Raw genomic sequence first — 17,772 nt, forward strand, 5'->3', positions numbered from 1 at the left:
TCGTTAAAAAAGTACTAGATCCACCGAAAAGATTGAAAATGTTCTGGGAACAGACAGGCTTTCACACCTGCAGGAGATGTAAAGCCTGTAGACAGGTGACCACCCACTTTAGAGCGTTGACCCACTTTACATCAACAGCAAATAACTCTACGTTTCCAATTAAGGAGTGTATCACATGTAGATCTACACATGTGGTGTATGCACTAGAGTGTCCATGTGGCCTTATGTACATAGGCCGCACCAAACGCATGCTATCCACACGAGTTGCAGAGCACATCTATAATATTACTATAGGGTACAAAGAACATAGTGTGTCATTACATTTTAGGAAAAAACATAAGAGAGACCCTAAGGGTCTTAAATTTTGGGGCATAGATAAAATACATCCAATTTGGAGAGGTTCTAACATGGTGAGGGAGATCTCGCGCCGTGAAACCGAATGGATTTTCCTAACAGATACACTTATCCCCAAAGGCCTCAACATTGAACTTGATATTAACTGCTACATTAGCAACTATTAGCATATATTAGAGGCTCGTGTAATCGTATCAACAAATAGAAACAATTCCACATGTAGAGTTATAATGACTCACTCCTCAGAAATTTAGTATTAAGGAATCCTGGTGAGGAGGATTAATGTATAGAAAAGCCCTAAAAAAAGAGCATAAGTAAGATAAGGAGTCAGGACAGGCACATAGTACAGTACGGTTATCGTTACTTTAGTTTAGGTTTACATGCTTATCTGTATTGTTATTCACCTATTCTCATATTTATATATATCTGGTTATTTTCTTTTTATTTTCTCTTTTTTTACACTTATTTACTATAGAGTTTATTTATACTTATTTACATCCTTATTTGTACTTTTACTGCTATTTATTTTTATGTTTATTTTTATGTTTATTTTTATTTTTATTTTTATTTTTATTTTTATATTTATTTTTATTTTTATTTTTATATTTATTTTTATTTTTATTTTCATTTTTATTTTTATTTTTATTTTTATTTATTTTTATTTTTATATTTATTTTAATTTTTAGTTATATTTATTTGTATTTTTACTTTTGAGGTTAATTTCTATTTTTATTTTTTATTTTTTATTTTTATTTATTTTTTTATTTTATTTTTTATTTTTTTCTATTTTATTTTATTTTTCTCATTATTTTCATCCTCGTTTTCAGTCTTATGTCTCTGTTTTTCTTTTCTTCTTTTTTTTTTTATTTCTATTATGATATTCATTTGTATTTTTATTTATTGTTGGGACTTTCATACCTTATTGTGTTTGCATACATAATGTAATAGATATCTTTGTTAAACAGTTCCGCTATGTTCACATAGTATAAAATACTAGATATAGATATACTAGACTAGATATACTAGATACTAGATATATTATATAGATAATACTAGATATATGGTTTTATATATAATTTTTTATTCACCCATATAGGCAAGGCTTATAAGACACTCCCTACATGTAACTACTGTGCATTAGGAGATACATATTACTCCTACACTGTTACTGTACAATATAAATTACGTTCAGTAGCATGTAAATATACAGCTACTGACGAGTATACTATATCAAACAAGGAGGAAAAACGTACAGCAGTGTAATGATGTACTAAACATTATGCAGTAGTGTAATGATGTATGGAGTAGAACTGATGAATGTAACTATTTGAATGAAGCCAATTGATTCCTATCCATCTTAGACTACAATTGTAGCTCAGCAGGATGGATGTTAAGTGTCTATCCACACGCAGTGATGCAGTCATATACTTCCGGTGACATCGGAACCGGAAGTAGACGTCACTGCCGGTCACATCTGAACCGGAAGTAGAGCGGCATAAGGGGAAGACAGGGAGATCACTCTCTGCTGACTGCTGCCAATTGATGAAGCCAATTGATTCCTATCCAGCTTGGACTACAATTGTAGCTCAGCAGGGTGGATGTTAAGTGTCTATCCACACGCAGCGACACAGTCATATACTTCCGGTGACATCGGAACCGGAAGTAGACGTCACTGCCGGTCACATCTGAACCGGAAGTAGAGCGGCATAAGGGGAAGACAGGGAGATCACTCTCTGCTGACTGCTGCTCAATACGGTGGGAGGGACAGACGCAACTGTGCAGGTTAGCGACGCCCTGTTTTTAAATACATATTACTATATAAGATTGCTCAGTATATCGTGTGACCACGCTCTCTGAAGACGTGAAAACACGAAACGCGTCAGAGCGGTGGTCACACGAGCAAGAGGGGGAGTGAAAGCCGACAAGGACCCGGGTCTACACACGGAGACTGCGTCGGATGAGATCTGCAGCCTACCGGTGAGACGATCGTACGGCACCACTAACACCCCAAATGTTATAAGCTGGTTTTAAGTTGTTTTAAATGTAAGCATATTATGTAAGGGGGGTAGGGAATTCATTTAATCCTAATAAAAGGTATCACACTATACGAGACCCCTTGAATCTTTTGCATGTCTACTACCAATGTGAGAGCAATCAGCGGGACACACAGAACCAGACAGAGGAGTTCCACATAGTGGAGATAGGCTCTAAAGTGACTGGAATCTGGTAAGCAGTCATCTATATACATATTCACGGAGGTGGAACAGTTCATGGTGAAGGTGTAGGACCATATCCATATACACCCAGACATCTATGAAGATTGTATGAATATGAATATGATGAGGAATAGAGTGTGATCTCAGCCATTAACATTTGGTGTATGGACATAAATTCTGACAAAAGACTTGCTGGTTTTTTGAAAGTACTACATGCTCAGTACAGACAACTATTCAGGTTAACCAATTCCTTTGTTTCTGTCAAAACTTTCGTTTCGGATAAGAGCTCAAAAGGAAAGCATGCAAACCAAAAAAAGAAAAAGAAGGGGGGCTCCGGATAGTGTAGGTCAAAATAAACCAGTAATCACTAAAAAATAGAATCGATTAAAAAAAAGCAATGTGGGGTGCAAGTAATGCTGCCCGACGCGTTTCGACACAAGCGGTCATCAACAGGGGCATTACTTGCACCCCACATTGCTTTTTTTGAATCGATTCTATTTTTTGTGATTATTTTTATTTCTGTCAAATGCGTATATTTTAATAAAACCAACTGGTTTATTTTGACCTACACTATCCGGAGCCCCCTTTTTTTTTCTTTTTTCGGTTTGCATGCTTTCCTTTTGAGCTCTTATCCGAAACTAAAGTTTTGATACATCTGGTTTGGAAATATCACCATCCTGGACTGTGGAAAACATCAGCTGGTGACCATCTGGATCGTTTACCTTTACCTGAGAGTGAGGACGTCTATGGGAGGATTGTATGCTGGGACCCATTCCACTAAGAGCTGGAGCACAATCCCTTTGGGACTACACGCATTCTAGACCCACTGTCGTATGACAGGTGGGTCCAACATTTCCGGTAAGGGTATCCAACTTATTTCTATTGAGTGCTGTGTCTACAGATATCACCACAGACAAGCAGATCTTTTTCATTGGTTTTCCCGCAGTCTTAATGCTGGATCTCCACGAGAAAAGTGGTTGACCTTGCTTAAATATTAAATGAGGACTCTTGTATAGACTGATACACTATTAATCGTCCAAATTTTTGGATTTATGCCACGTCACTTTATTTGATATCACATTTTTCACTTATAAGTTGTGTGTATACTCCACTGGGGACTATACATTACATATAGTGTTGTCCACACTGATTTCAGAACAAGGGTGATTCCCTTTTGTGATTCAACACAGGTTGTTTATATTTGCGTACAAATTGTATCTAGATTGTGTACACTTATTCTTTTAGTGCTACACTTTTTTGTTTCACATTTATCGTAACTTTGTTTGTTTGAATGCTAGCTGCTTGTTGTATTATAGTAGCGCTGTGTTTTCTCTTTTTTTTGTAGTTATTAGCAAGGATGTATCTTTTTTGTGTCTGTTCCCTACTGCACTAGTTATTATTAAGCTCTGTGATGTCGTGATTGAAGGGGATAAGAGTTGCCTATCTATCAAATGTCCAACTGTATATTGTTATAGCAATAATAGGATTTTTATAACAGATTACCTGTAAAATCCTTTTCTTTGAAGTACATCACAGTACACAGAGGCATAGTAGTTACTATGAGGGGGATATAGGCCACCTTTAGGTGATGGGCACTGGCACACCCTAAACAGGAAGTTCAACTCCCTATATAACCCCTGCCCCTACAGGGAGTACCTCAGCTTTGTAGCAAAGCAATACACTTGTATGCCCAAAAATAGAGGAGGGACCTCTGTGTCCCGTGATGTGCTTCAAAGAGAAGGATTTAAAAGGTAAGTTGTTATAAAAATCCTATTTTCTTAATCATACATCATGGGACGCAGAGCCATAGTAGTTACTATGCGGGATGTCCCAGAGCAATGCCAACAGAGGGGAGGGAGACACAAATAAAAGTAGGGTGCCATCAAGCCTGAGGACCTATACTGCTGACTACAGTGCGCCCAAAAGCGATAGCCTCACGCCTTCTTACATCCACCTGATAGAATCTGGTGAATGTAAGGACTAAAGACCAAGTTGCGCCCTTGCAGATTTGAGCCATGGGGGATTGGTGATGCACTGCCCATGAAGCACTAACAGCCCTGGTGGAGTGTGCTTTGATTTGAAAAGGTGGAATCTTCCCTTCAAACCATAAGCTTAAATAATTACTTGCTCACACCATTACTTGGACTCACACAGGGAAACACGTGCCTTCCAGACTCTATAATAAATGACTCTGGAAGCTGGCTTCCTTGTGTTAATCAAGGTAGATATCACTGTGCCTGAAAGCCCAAGATTCTTCAGAATGTTGGTTTCAATAGCCAAACCGTTAAATATAGCATTTGTAAGATAGGATGGAATAATGGTCCCTGTGAGAGCAGGTCTGGACATGTTGGTAAGGTCCATGGGTCCCTTACCGCCATCCTTACGATCTCTGCATACCAAGATCTTCTGGGCCCCACTGGGGCAACAAGAACCACCAACTTCTTTTCCTGCTTGATCCTGCAAAGAAGTTGTGGTAGCAGCAGAGTGGATCCCTTGTTCTTGACACAAAGTTGTCAACATTTTTGTTGAACCTGGATGCAAACAGATCTATGTCCAGAATCCCTCATCTTTGGCAAATAGGCAGAAAGATTGTGTGGTAAAGGGACCACTCCCCTTGCAACAACTGCTGGCGACTCAAGTAGTCTGCCTGCCAATTCTCTACCCCTGAAATGAAGATTGCTGATATCCGCACCACCTGCTCAGGCTAGGATATGGTTTACCTCTCCCTGTGCTGCATGACTTCTGGTGCCCCCTTGGTGATTGACATAAGCCACTGCTGTGGCATTGTCGGATTGAATCCTGAATGCCCAGGCCCTTAGGACTAGGTACACTGCCCGAATCTTTAGAATGTTGATGGGCAAGGAATAGAAGGACCCTTCTTTGCCCTGACCACCTGAACCAGCTCCTTTACTGAGCGGATCTTTGCCTGGGGTAAAAGCCACCCTCTTCTGGGCTGTATCTATAACCAGACCCAAGTATCCTTAGTCTTCTTAATGGTTTTAAAGAAGATCTCTCTAGACTGAGGACCCAACCTAGGTATTCCAGGTAGGTGATTGTGGAGACCATGCTTTGGTCTAAGCGGGCTACCGACCTTTCTATTCAGAGCAGGTCGTCTAGGTATGCTACAATTGTTATACCTTGAGTCCTGGCCAAAAGAAGGGCGGAAATTTTGTAAACACCCAAGGTGCAGTAGCTAGACCGAAAAGGCAATGCTACAAGCTGAAAATTAAATTTTTCTACTTCAAAACGCAGATATTTTTGATGAGTGATTGACATAAGCCACTGCTGTGGCATTGTCGGATTGAATCCTGAATGCCCAGGCCCTTAGGACTAGGTACACTGCCCGAATCTTTAGAATGTTGATGGGCAAGGAATAGAAGGACCCTTCTTTGCCCTGACCACCTGAACCAGCTCCTTTACTGAGCGGATCTTTGCCTGGGGTAAAAGCCACCCTCTTCTGGGCTGTATCTATAACCAGACCCAAGTATCCTTAGTCTTCTTAATGGTTTTAAAGAAGATCTCTCTAGACTGAGGACCCAACCTAGGTATTCCAGGTAGGTGATTGTGGAGACCATGCTTTGGTCTAAGCGGGCTACCGACCTTTCTATTCAGAGCAGGTCGTCTAGGTATGCTACAATTGTTATACCTTGAGTCCTGGCCAAAAGAAGGGCGGAAATTTTGTAAACACCCAAGGTGCAGTAGCTAGACCGAAAAGGCAATGCTACAAGCTGAAAATTAAATTTTTCTACTTCAAAACGCAGATATTTTTGATGAGTGGGGAAAAATAGGCACATGCAGGTATGCATCCCTGATGTTGACTGATGCCAAACGTTCTCCTCCTTTATTGGATGGAGACAACAGGTTAGATTTATTCTATATGGAAAAAGTGGATATTTTAGGAACAGGTTTAGATCCTTGAGATCTAGCATGGGTCTGACACCCCCATTTGGTCTTTAGCACCGTGAAAAGATTTGAAAAAAAAAACCCAAACCCTGCTCCATCACAGGGACCACCATGACCCTTTTTGAGACAAAAGTCGGACTAATGCTTGAAGAAAGAGGACTTCTTTTTCTCTTGATCTATGGACCTTGTCCTGAGGAAAACGAAGAGATGGGAAATCTTGGAAATCTAGTTTGTAGTCTAGAGCTATTATGGAGACCATCCATCTGTCTCGAACGCCTCCTGCCAGACCCTTGAGAACTGCAGAAGTCTTCCCCCCCACTCGAGCGAGCGGGGCGCCTCGTCATAAGAGACAATTAAGGTCACTAATCTTACCTCTAATCCATTCCTGGCTGAGGAAAAAAACCTCCGGAGTAATATATACAGGGGTTGAAATGCCTGAAACAGTTGCAACCCCAAACCCCGACAGCTCACTCTGACCAGCCTCCCTAGGTTTTTCAGGGGGAAATGGCGTTGCAGAAGGAGGGTCCTCAGAGTGTAGGTTATGTTCAAGATAGTTCTTAATCTCGGATCGAATTTCCCCATCATATGTTGGGTTGTTGAGTGGGGAGGTGTGTAGCCTCCAGACAGTATGTCTTGGGGATTTGTTGGTGAATAACTTAATTAATATTGGCGCATGGTCAGACCAGGTAATTAAACCTATATGTGCTTCTGTGACTGATCGTAATAGGAATTTATCTGTGAGACACAAGTCAATACGAGAGCAAGATTGTTGGGAGTGGGAATAAAATGTGTAGTCTCGCTCCTCATCCTGTAGACAAATCCAGGGATCGTATAAGTTCTCTTTTTTCAGTAAAGAGGACAATGCAGAAGGCCTTCTTTTGGCTGGATTAGAAGTGTCTAGGCAAGTGTCAACAATGTCATTAAAATCCCCACATAGTATTACTGGATTGGATCTATAAGGGGCTAATTTAGAGCGTAGGCTTGTGTAAAATTTATTTTGAGCCATGTTGGGCGCATAAAGATTCACTATAGTAACGCGTTGATTCTCAATCTAAGTATATGGGTGGGTGGGTGGAGCCATAGGACCAGATGCACGATGTAGCCAGTTGGCTTGAGCCACAGCTGCAGTTTTTATATTGATACACCGCTTTTTTATACAATTTGGTTGTCGTTCTCGCCGGCATGCACGCCTGACGGGATGCTCGTTGGGGATCCCATAAAGCAGCGGTCTGTTCAGACCGCTGTGTTTGGGCAGGCGTTAACATAGAACTGGTGCTTTGACCTCGTTTACCCTTACCCTCCAGGTAATTCTTTGATTATTATGTGGATTTTTCAAATATTCGCTATCATTAGGCAGGGTAGATGCATATATATGCCTTTCCTTTGTTTCTGATGTAGGCGCAGGGGTGCCCTATCCTTAACCAACATAGTGAATTGCCTATAGATGACAGTGTAGGACGAGTGATTCTTTGCCCTGTTTACGTACAATCGTCAGGTAATATACTGACTCTACCTAGATTCTTTAAATATGCGGTACTATTATATGAAATGGATGTATCTATATATCGTTCGTTTATTTCATTTTATTTCTTGACATAGATGCAACAATACTCTATCCTTACCCAACATATCGAATCGGTTGCAGGTTCAATTCACTGCATATGCCATTAAATTCTGGTGTGATACTCCCTTTTGGCTATCACACATATCTTCATACATTGTGATTGGTAAGCCTTCATTATTACCCGTTGGAGGGAGCTTTCTATGTGGGTTGGGATGGATAATTATTTTTTATTATTTTTTTTCTTTCTTTCCCTTCTTGTTCCTTCTTTTTCCCCTCCCCTCCCCCCCCCCCCCCCTTTTTTTTTTTTTTTGCTTTCTCCCCTCCCCTCCCCCCCCCCCCCTTCTTCCCTCTTCCTTTTTCCTTGTATTTACTATTCTCTACTTATCATTAATTGGGTCACTGTTTTACTTTCACCAGAGCTACACGCCCTTTATCCCCCATGTCCGCCGGAGGGGGAATATAAGAGGGCCCACCTACCTGAAATTTGTTTTTGTCTTACTTTTCTCTGAGCCTCTGGGTCAGTAAATGACCTTGTATTCCCCTTTTTTATTTTATATAAATATTGGCTGAAAAATGTTCCATTTTAATTATATGAATTTGTTGACTGTTAATGAACTGTATGTTGTTTACTACTATCTATATAGATATCCTCCTGAAGAAGCGGATGATCCGCGAAACTAGTAGAGGAGACCTTTCCGTGCGCCACCAGAACTGAACTCTTTTTCTGTATATGTAAAAAGATGCTGGGGTGTATTATGTTTTTATTTATGATACCTTGTATTTTGTCCTTTTTGTATTTATTAAACATGTGTTAATTTTATTATTATTCATTTTTTCTCTTTCTCTATACATAAAGTATCGGTATAGTCCAAGCATCAATTATTGGTTTGAGTTGGTTATAATGAAGTCAGCGTGAACGGCTACTTTAATAACCCCTTACCAAAAAACCCTATTCTCTAACAATTTGGTTGTCATTTATGTATGGAATCCCTTTTTTTAACATTGTAATAAAGAAGCTTCCACTTTAAAATAAGTACTGCACCATAACGTTTTTTTCTCTGCCCCATACAGTATACGTGAGAGGGATCCTGGCGTGCTCATGGTCACTGAAACAGGAGTACGGTAAACAGATGAGCACTACGTGTAGGAGACATCTCCTTACACCTGAGGAGCGGATGATCTATCCTCATACATGCCCATACAATCTCTAATATTTGAGATCCTACAGATCTGGTAAGCGGCCACCTGGTCAGACTTCACTTCTTTGGCTGATATTTGCTGGATTGAATCAATGTGTGGTGCTTTTATGTGAGGAAGGAAAAATAATCTTTGCTACATTGTTTATTATTTGGCTACCCTTGCTACATAGGAAAGGATCTGTTCACTCTTTGTGTCATAATTATTGACTCTTTGCTACATTGGTTCAACACTCCTTTGTAATTGAAGTCTTTTTACACTTATATACAAGCCAAATATTCAGTTTTTTTAGTTGCAGCACCTTGTTTTTGCTTTGTGCTTTTTAGTAACCAACATATTACCCACCTGTACAATTATATGTAGATGTCATTTAATAATACATAACAAAAGGGTATGTGCACACTTTTCACAGGTTAGCGCTGATATCTTTCCTTTAAATGTTGATTCTCAATTGTCACAGAATCAATTACCTGCCATCCACGTTAGCCACACAGCGTTGAAGTGTGAGAGAAACAGAAAAGCTGATTTCTGCAGAACACCGAACAATATGCGGTGTTCGGGGCACATTCGAAAGCCGCCAGAAAAAAAACATTAAAGTCTTGAAAAATCAAAAGTGTTCATTTTAAAGACTTATATGCAAGTTATTGTCATAAAAAGTGTTTGGGGACCCAGATCCTGCCCCAGAAGACATGTATCAATGCAAAAAAAGTTTAAAAAAAGGCTGTTTTTTTCGGGAGCAGTGATTTTAACCACTTGACCACTGGGCACTTAACCACTTGACAACTGGGCACTTAAACACCCTTAATAACCAGACCAATTTTCAGCTTTTGGTGCTCTCACAATTTGAATGACAGTTACTCAGTCATGCAACACTGTACCCATATGAAATTTTCGTCCTTTTTTTCACACAAATAGAGCTTTCTTTTGGTGGTATTTGATCGCCTCTGGGTTTTTTATTTTTTGTGCTATAAATGAAAAAATACCGAAAATTTTGTAAAAAAATGCTTTTTTCTTCATTTCTATAAATTTTTTTGTAAATAAGTAATTTTTCTTCATAATTTTGGCCAAAAATGTATACTGCTAAATATCTTTAGTAAAAATAACCCAAATTAGTGGAAATTTTTTATTCTCTGTGAAAGTTATAGGGTGTACAAGCTATGGTGCCAATCGCTGAAAATGTATCAATTTGATCACACCTGATGTACTGACAGCCTATCTCATTTCTTGAGACCCTAACAAGCCAGTAAAGTACAAAAAACCCCCAAATGACCCCATTTTGGAAAGTAGACATTCCAAGGTATTTAGTACATGGCACAGTTAGTTTTTTGAACTTGTCATTTTTTCCCACAATTCTTTGCAAAATGAAGATTTTTTTAAATTACATTTTTTTTCACACCAAATTGTCATTATAACAGGTTATTTCTCTCACACAGCATGTACATTCAACAAATGAAACCCCAAAATAAATTCTGCTGCTCCTCCTGAGTACGGCAATACCACATGTGTGAGACTTTTACACAGCCTGGCCACATACACACACCCAACATTGAAGTAGCAACTTCAGGCGTTCGAGGAGCATAAATTACCCATCTAATCTCTCAACCACCTATTACACTTTTGAAGGCCCTGGAGCACCAGGACAATGGAAACGCCCACAAAGTGACCCCATTTTGGAAAGCAAACACCCCAACGTATAATCTATGAGGCATAATGAGTCCTTTGACTGGTTCATTTTTTTCCCAAAGTTTTTGGAAAATGTGGAAAAAAAATGAAAATGCATTTTTTTTACAAAAAGTTGTCCATTTATAAGATATTTCCAACACATAGCATGTACATAGCAAAAATGACACCCCAAAATATATTCTGCTACTCCTCCTGAGTATGGCGATACCACATGTGTGAGACTTTTACACAGCCTGGCCCCATACACAGGCCCAACATTGAAGTAGCAACTTCAGGCGTTCTAGGAGCATAAATTACCCATCTAATCTCTCAACCACCTATTACACTTTTGAAGGCCCTGGAGCACCAGGACAATAGAAACGCCCACAAAGTGACCCCATTTTGGAAAGCAAACACCCCAACGTATAATCTATGAGGCATAATGGGTCCTTTGAATGGTTAATTTTTTTCCCAAAGTTTTTGGAAAATGTGGAAAAAAAATGAAAATGCATTTTTTTTACAAAAAGTTGTCCATTTATAAGATATTTCCAACACATAGCATGTACATAGCAAAAATGACACCCCAAAATATATTCTGCTACTCCTCCTGAGTATGGCGATACCACATGTGTGAGACTTTTACACAGCCTGGCCCCATACACAGGCCCAACATTGAAGTAGCAACTTCAGGCGTTCTAGGAGCATAAATTACCCATCTAATCTCTCAACCACCTATTACATTTTTGAAGGCCCTGGAGCACCAGGACAATGGAAACGCCCACAAAGTGACCCCATTTTGGAAAGCAAACACCCCAACGTATAATCTATGAGGCATAATGAGTCCTTTGACTGGTTCATTTTTTTCCCAAAGTTTTTGGAAAATGTGGAAAAAAAATGAAAATGCATTTTTTTTACAAAAAGTTGTCCATTTATAAGATATTTCCAACACATAGCATGTACATAGCAAAAATGACACCCCAAAATATATTCTGCTACTCCTCCTGAGTATGGCGATACCACATGTGTGAGACTTTTACACAGCCTGGCCACATACACAGGCCCAACATTGAATTAGCAACTTCAGGCGTTCTAGGAGCATAAATTACCCATCTAATCTCTCAACCACCTATTACACTTTTGAAGACCCTGGAGCACCAGTACAATGGAAACGCCCACAAAGTGACCCCATTTTGGAAAGCAAACACCCCAACGTATAATCTATGAGGCATAATGGGTCCTTTGAATGGTTCATTTTTTTCCCAAAGTTTTTGGAAAATGTGGAAAAAAAATGAAAATGCATTTTTTTTACAAAAAGTTGTCCATTTATAAGATATTTCCAACACATAGCATGTACATAGCAAAAATGACACCCCAAAATATATTCTGCTACTCCTCCTGAGTATGGCGATACCACATGTGTGAGACTTTTACACAGCCTGGCCCCATACACAGGCCCAACATTGAAGTAGCAACTTCAGGCGTTCTAGGAGCATAAATTACCCATCTAATCTCTCAACCACCTATTACACTTTTGAAGGCCCTGGAGCACCAGGACAATGGAAACGCCCACAAAGTGACCCCATTTTGGAAAGCAAACACCCCAACGTATAATCTATGAGGCATAATGGGTCCTTTGAATGGTTAATTTTTTTCCCAAAGTTTTTGGAAAATGTGGAAAAAAAATGAAAATGCATTTTTTTTACAAAAAGTTGTCCATTTATAAGATATTTCCAACACATAGCATGTACATAGCAAAAATGACACCCCAAAATATATTCTGCTACTCCTCCTGAGTATGGCGATACCACATGTGTGAGACTTTTACACAGCCTGGCCACATACACAGGCCCAACATTGAAGGAGCAACTTCAGGCGTTCTAGGAGCATAAATTACCCATCTAATCTCTCAACCACCTATTACACTTTTGAAGGCCCTGGAGCACCAGGACAATGGAAACGCCCACAAAGTGACCCCATTTTGGAAAGCAAACACCCCAACGTATAATCTATGAGGCATAATGAGTCCTTTGAAGGGTTCATTTTTTCCCCAAAGTTTTTGGAAAATGTGGAAAAAAAATGAAAATGCATTTTTTTTACAAAAAGTTGTCCATTTATAAGATATTTCCAACACATAGCATGTACATAGCAAAAATGACACCCCAAAATATATTCTGCTACTCCTCCTGAGTATGGCGATACCACATGTGTGAGACTTTTACACAGCCTGGCCACATAGAGGCCCAACATCTTAGAAGCATCATCAGGTGTTCTAGGAACATAACTTGCACATTTCCTTACAATCTATCACATTTTTGAAGGCCCTTCATATTTCTAACATAGCACGTACATACCAAGTAAGGGGTAAACAAAAAATTACCTGTGGTTTTAGTAGTCCAATTGTCCGCAGGAGAGCCCTGATCCAGGCAGCAGGCAGGGACGTGGTTAGCGACAGTGAATGGAATTGTCCAGGCAGCAGGCAGGAATATTGTCCATCCTGGTAGTAAGCAGGAACATGGTCCAAGTAGCAGGCTATGAAATAATGGGGAAAGGGGTAGAGGCTTCTCCCGCCCAAATCTCTTTGAAGCCTCTGAGTCTCCAGTCCCTAATTCGGGAATAAGAAAACTAAAAAATTAGTTTTCTTCATCCAGAAAAACTATTCTGGAGCCCCTCACATATGTGAGACCCCTTTTGTTCCCACTAGCATAGCAGGGTAAAAGATCAATCCAAGAGGCAGGCAAAAAACGTGGTCAAACAGTCCATGGTCAGTTCCAGAGAAGGCAGAGGCAGGTACAGTTTAGCGTTAGGCAGAAGCGTGGTCGTATAACAGGCCAGGATCAGTTCCGGAGAAGGCAGAGGTATGTTTAGCGTTAGGCAAAAGCTTGGTCGTATAACAGGCCAGGGTCAGTTCCAGAGAAGGCAGAGGTATGTTTAGCGTTAGGCAAAAGCTTGGTCGTATAACAGGCCAGGGTCGGTGTCGGAGAAGGCAGAGGTATGTACAGTTCAGTGCAGTGGCATAAGGAAAAATGACAGGAAATGAGAATTACGTTTACCATACTTCCCTAATAATGTAGAGAAGTATGGTAACAGCGGAAGCATTCACCTATACAGAGGCCTGGTTGGGAAGGACAATCGGGACAATAAAATGTGGTGTCTCTTCTAATTCCTCCTCTGGAGCACACCCGGCATTTTTTCTGACGTCTGCAGCCTGTTTCACGGGGGGGGGATTTTGTCAGGAAAGTGGCGCTCGTGGAGTCTGCTCACACAATCAGAGCGAATAGTTTCTGGTGGGCCTTCAGGGTACAAAAGGGCGGAAATAACTTCTTCTTGGTAGTACAAATAGGATACGGGGTTCTCTGTAGATTTTTGGTAAAGAACATAAGTGTTATACATGGCCAAACTGAAAAGATAAATTGACACTTTTTTATACCAGTGGCGGGATTTTCTTGTGGGAAGGTATGGTTCAATCATCTGATCGTTAAAGTCCACTCCTCCCATAAACAAATTGTAATCATAGATGCAGGCTGGTTTCTGGATTGGGCCGTTTCTTCTGGAGACTTCTATGTAGGTGTCATTATGGATTGTCGTCAGCATGTGGACGTTTCGTTTGTCCCTCCACTTGACAGCCAATAGCTCCTGGTTCCGCAAAGATGCCGTCTCCCCTCGTTGTAGCCTTTCATTGACGAGTTTTTGCGGGAAGCCCTTTCTATTGGCTCTCACTGTACCACATGCTGGGGTGTCTCTCCGGTGAAGATTGCGGAAGAGGGGCAAGCTCGTATAAAAATTATCCACATAAAGATGGTATCCCTTTCCAAGGAGTGGATAGACAAGATGCCAGACCACTCTTCCGCTGGCTCCAATGTACTCTGGGCATTCAGGGGGGTGCAGTTGGGAGTCCTTCCCTTCGTACACAAGGAAGGAGTAGATGTATCCCGTGGCTCGGTCACAAAGTTTGTACATTTTAACCCCATATCGGGCCCTTTTGCTGGGGATAAACTGTTTGATGCCAAGCCTGCCTGAGAATTTTACAAGGGACTCATCCACGGAAATATTCTGTTCGGGGGTATATAATTGGGGAAATTTTTCAGAGAAATAATTTAGGAGTGGCCGAATTTTAAATAGTTTGTCAAAAGCTGGGTCATTTCGGGGAAGGCACTGGGTGTTGTCATTGTAGTGGAGGAACCACATAATCATTACGTATCGTGATCTTGGCATAAGGAGGACAGGTTTGGTAGACCAATAGGAGTACAATTGATTTTTTTTTGAAAGTCCCATAGAAAAAGTTAGGCCTAAGAAAATTTTGAATTCCTCTACAGTTAGCTCTCTCCACTGAAAGGGACGGGGATAACTAGAGCCAGGGTTGCTTACTATGTGCTGCTTTGCGTAGAGGTTGCACTGGGCCACAATGGACGATAGTAAGTCTTCGGTGAAAGCCAAATGAAAAAAATCTAGCATTGAAAAATCATCGGTGTTCACCTGGACACCTGGCTGGTGCGGTGAAGGGGGGGATATTTGCTTCTCTGGAATTAGAGGGCAGCCACAGGGGGTGTTGAAGGGCATAGGGAAGGCTGGCATGGCCCCTATTCGAGGTGGACGGCACTGCTCTCGGGACTGCTCTCGAGGTGGACAGCACTGCTCTCGGGGTGGACGGCACTGCTCTCGGGGTGGACGGCACTGCTCTCGAGGTGGACGGCACTGCTCTCGAGGTGGACGGCACTGCGCTGCTGGTAGTAGGCTGCTGCTCCACGCCAGAACGCATTCTTTTCATGGGCACATATTCCTCTTCTGATTCAGTATCAGACCCGCTGCTTGTAACGGGTTCATAGGCAGAATCCGAATCGGACAGAGAATCAGAGAGCTCCGCGCTGCTCTCATCGGTTATACTTAGAAGCTGGTAGGCCTCCTCGCTAGTAAAATATTTTTTTGCCATACTGGTGGCTGGTGAGGCTGCACTGGTGGGCACAGGTGGCACTGGTGGACACAGGCGGCACTGGTGGACACAGGCGGCACTGGGCACTATAGTGGCTTTGGTTGCACTGGTGTGGCTCTGGTGGCACTGATTAGCACACAGATGGCAGTGGTGGGCACACAGATGGCACTGGTGGGCACAGGCGGCACTGGTGGGCACAGGCGGCACTGATGTCACTATAGTGGCTTTGGTTGCACTGGTGTGGCTCTGGTGGCACTGACTAGCACACAGGTGGCACTGGCGGGCACTGGCGGGCACAGGCGGCACTGGCGGGCACAGGCGGCACTGGTGGGGCACTGGTGGGGCACAGGCGGCACTGATGTGGCACTGATGGGCACATGTGGCACTGATGGGCACAGATGGCACTGGTGTGGCACTGGTGTGGCACTGGTGTGGCACTGGTGTGCACTGTAGTGGCACTGGTGTGGATCTGGTGTGGATCTGGTGGCACAGGTGTGGCACAGGGGTGGCACAGGTGTGGCACAGGGGTGGCACAGGGGTGGCACAGGTGGCACAGAGGTGACAGATGGCACAGAGGTGACAGATGGCACTGTTGTAGCACTGCTGGGCACTGCTGGGCACTGTTTTTAACACTCACGGTTCACTCTATAGCTATCCTCTCCTCTCACGCTGCATCGGTGTGAGGAGAGGAGAGAGATGAACTTTTCATGACCCCATGACGTTGGTGTTTACATTTTGTGATCGCTCCGTCATTGGACGGAGCGATCACGTGGTAAAGGACCGCTGCTATTGGCCCTTTACCGCGATCCGTGTTGCGCCGGGTCCCGTGAACCCGGCGAGCACGAATGTTCCGGTGTGCGCGCCCGGGGGGGGCGCGCACGAACGATTCTCCGGGAGGACGTCATATGACAGCCTCCCAGAGATAACAAACCGACCTGTAGCCGTCATTTGGCTATAAGCCGGTTATTAAGTGGTTAAACACCCTTAATAACCAGACCAATTTTCAGCTTTCGGTGCTCTCACATTTTGAATGACAATTACTCAGTCATGCAACACTGGACCTATATGAAATTTTTGTCCTTTTTTTCACACAAATGGAGTTTTCTTTTGGTGGTATTTAATCACCGCTGGGTTTTTTATTTTTTGTGCTATAAAAGAAAAAATACAGAAAATTCTGTAAAAAAATTAATTTTTCTTCGTTTCTGTTATAAAATTTAGCAGATTAGTAATTTTTTCTTCATAAATTTTGGCCAAAATTTATACCACTACATATCTTTGGTAAAAGTAAGTACACATTGGTGGATATTATTTGGTCTTTGTGAAAGTTATAGAGTCCACAAGCTATGGTGCCAATATCTGAAAATTTATCACACCTGAAGCACTGACGGCCTATTTCAATTCTTGAGACCCTAACATGCCAGAAAAGTACAAATACCCCCCAAATGACCCCTTTTTGGAAAGAAGACATTCCAAGGTATTTAGTAAGAGGCATGATGAGTTTTTTGAAGTTGTCATTTTTTCCCACAATTCTTTGCAAAATCAAGATTTTTTTAACTTTTTTTTTTTTCACAAAATTGTCATATTATCAGTTTATTTCTCACACAGCATATACAAATTACACCCCAAAACACATTCTGATATTACTCCCGAGTACGGCGATACCACATGTGTGAGACTTTTACACAGTGTGGCCACATACAGAGGCCCAACATGCATGGAGCGCCATCAGGCGTTCTGGAGCACCAAGGACAATTCTGACATTTCTCTCCTACTTGTAAAAATCATCATTTATTTGCTAGAAAACTACATCGAATCCCAAAACATTATATATGTTTTTTTAGCAAACACCCTGGAGAATACAATGGTGGTCGATGCAACTTTTTATCTCGCACGGTATTTGCGCAGCAATTTTTGAATGCTTTTTTTTTGGAAAAAAAAACACTTTTGTG

The sequence above is a fragment of the Lithobates pipiens genome, unplaced genomic scaffold, assembly GCF_037356315.1.
Source record: "Lithobates pipiens isolate NorthernLeopardFrog02 unplaced genomic scaffold, aLitPip1_a1.2 Scaffold_27, whole genome shotgun sequence".
NCBI classification, from domain to species: Eukaryota; Metazoa; Chordata; class Amphibia; order Anura; family Ranidae; genus Lithobates; species Lithobates pipiens.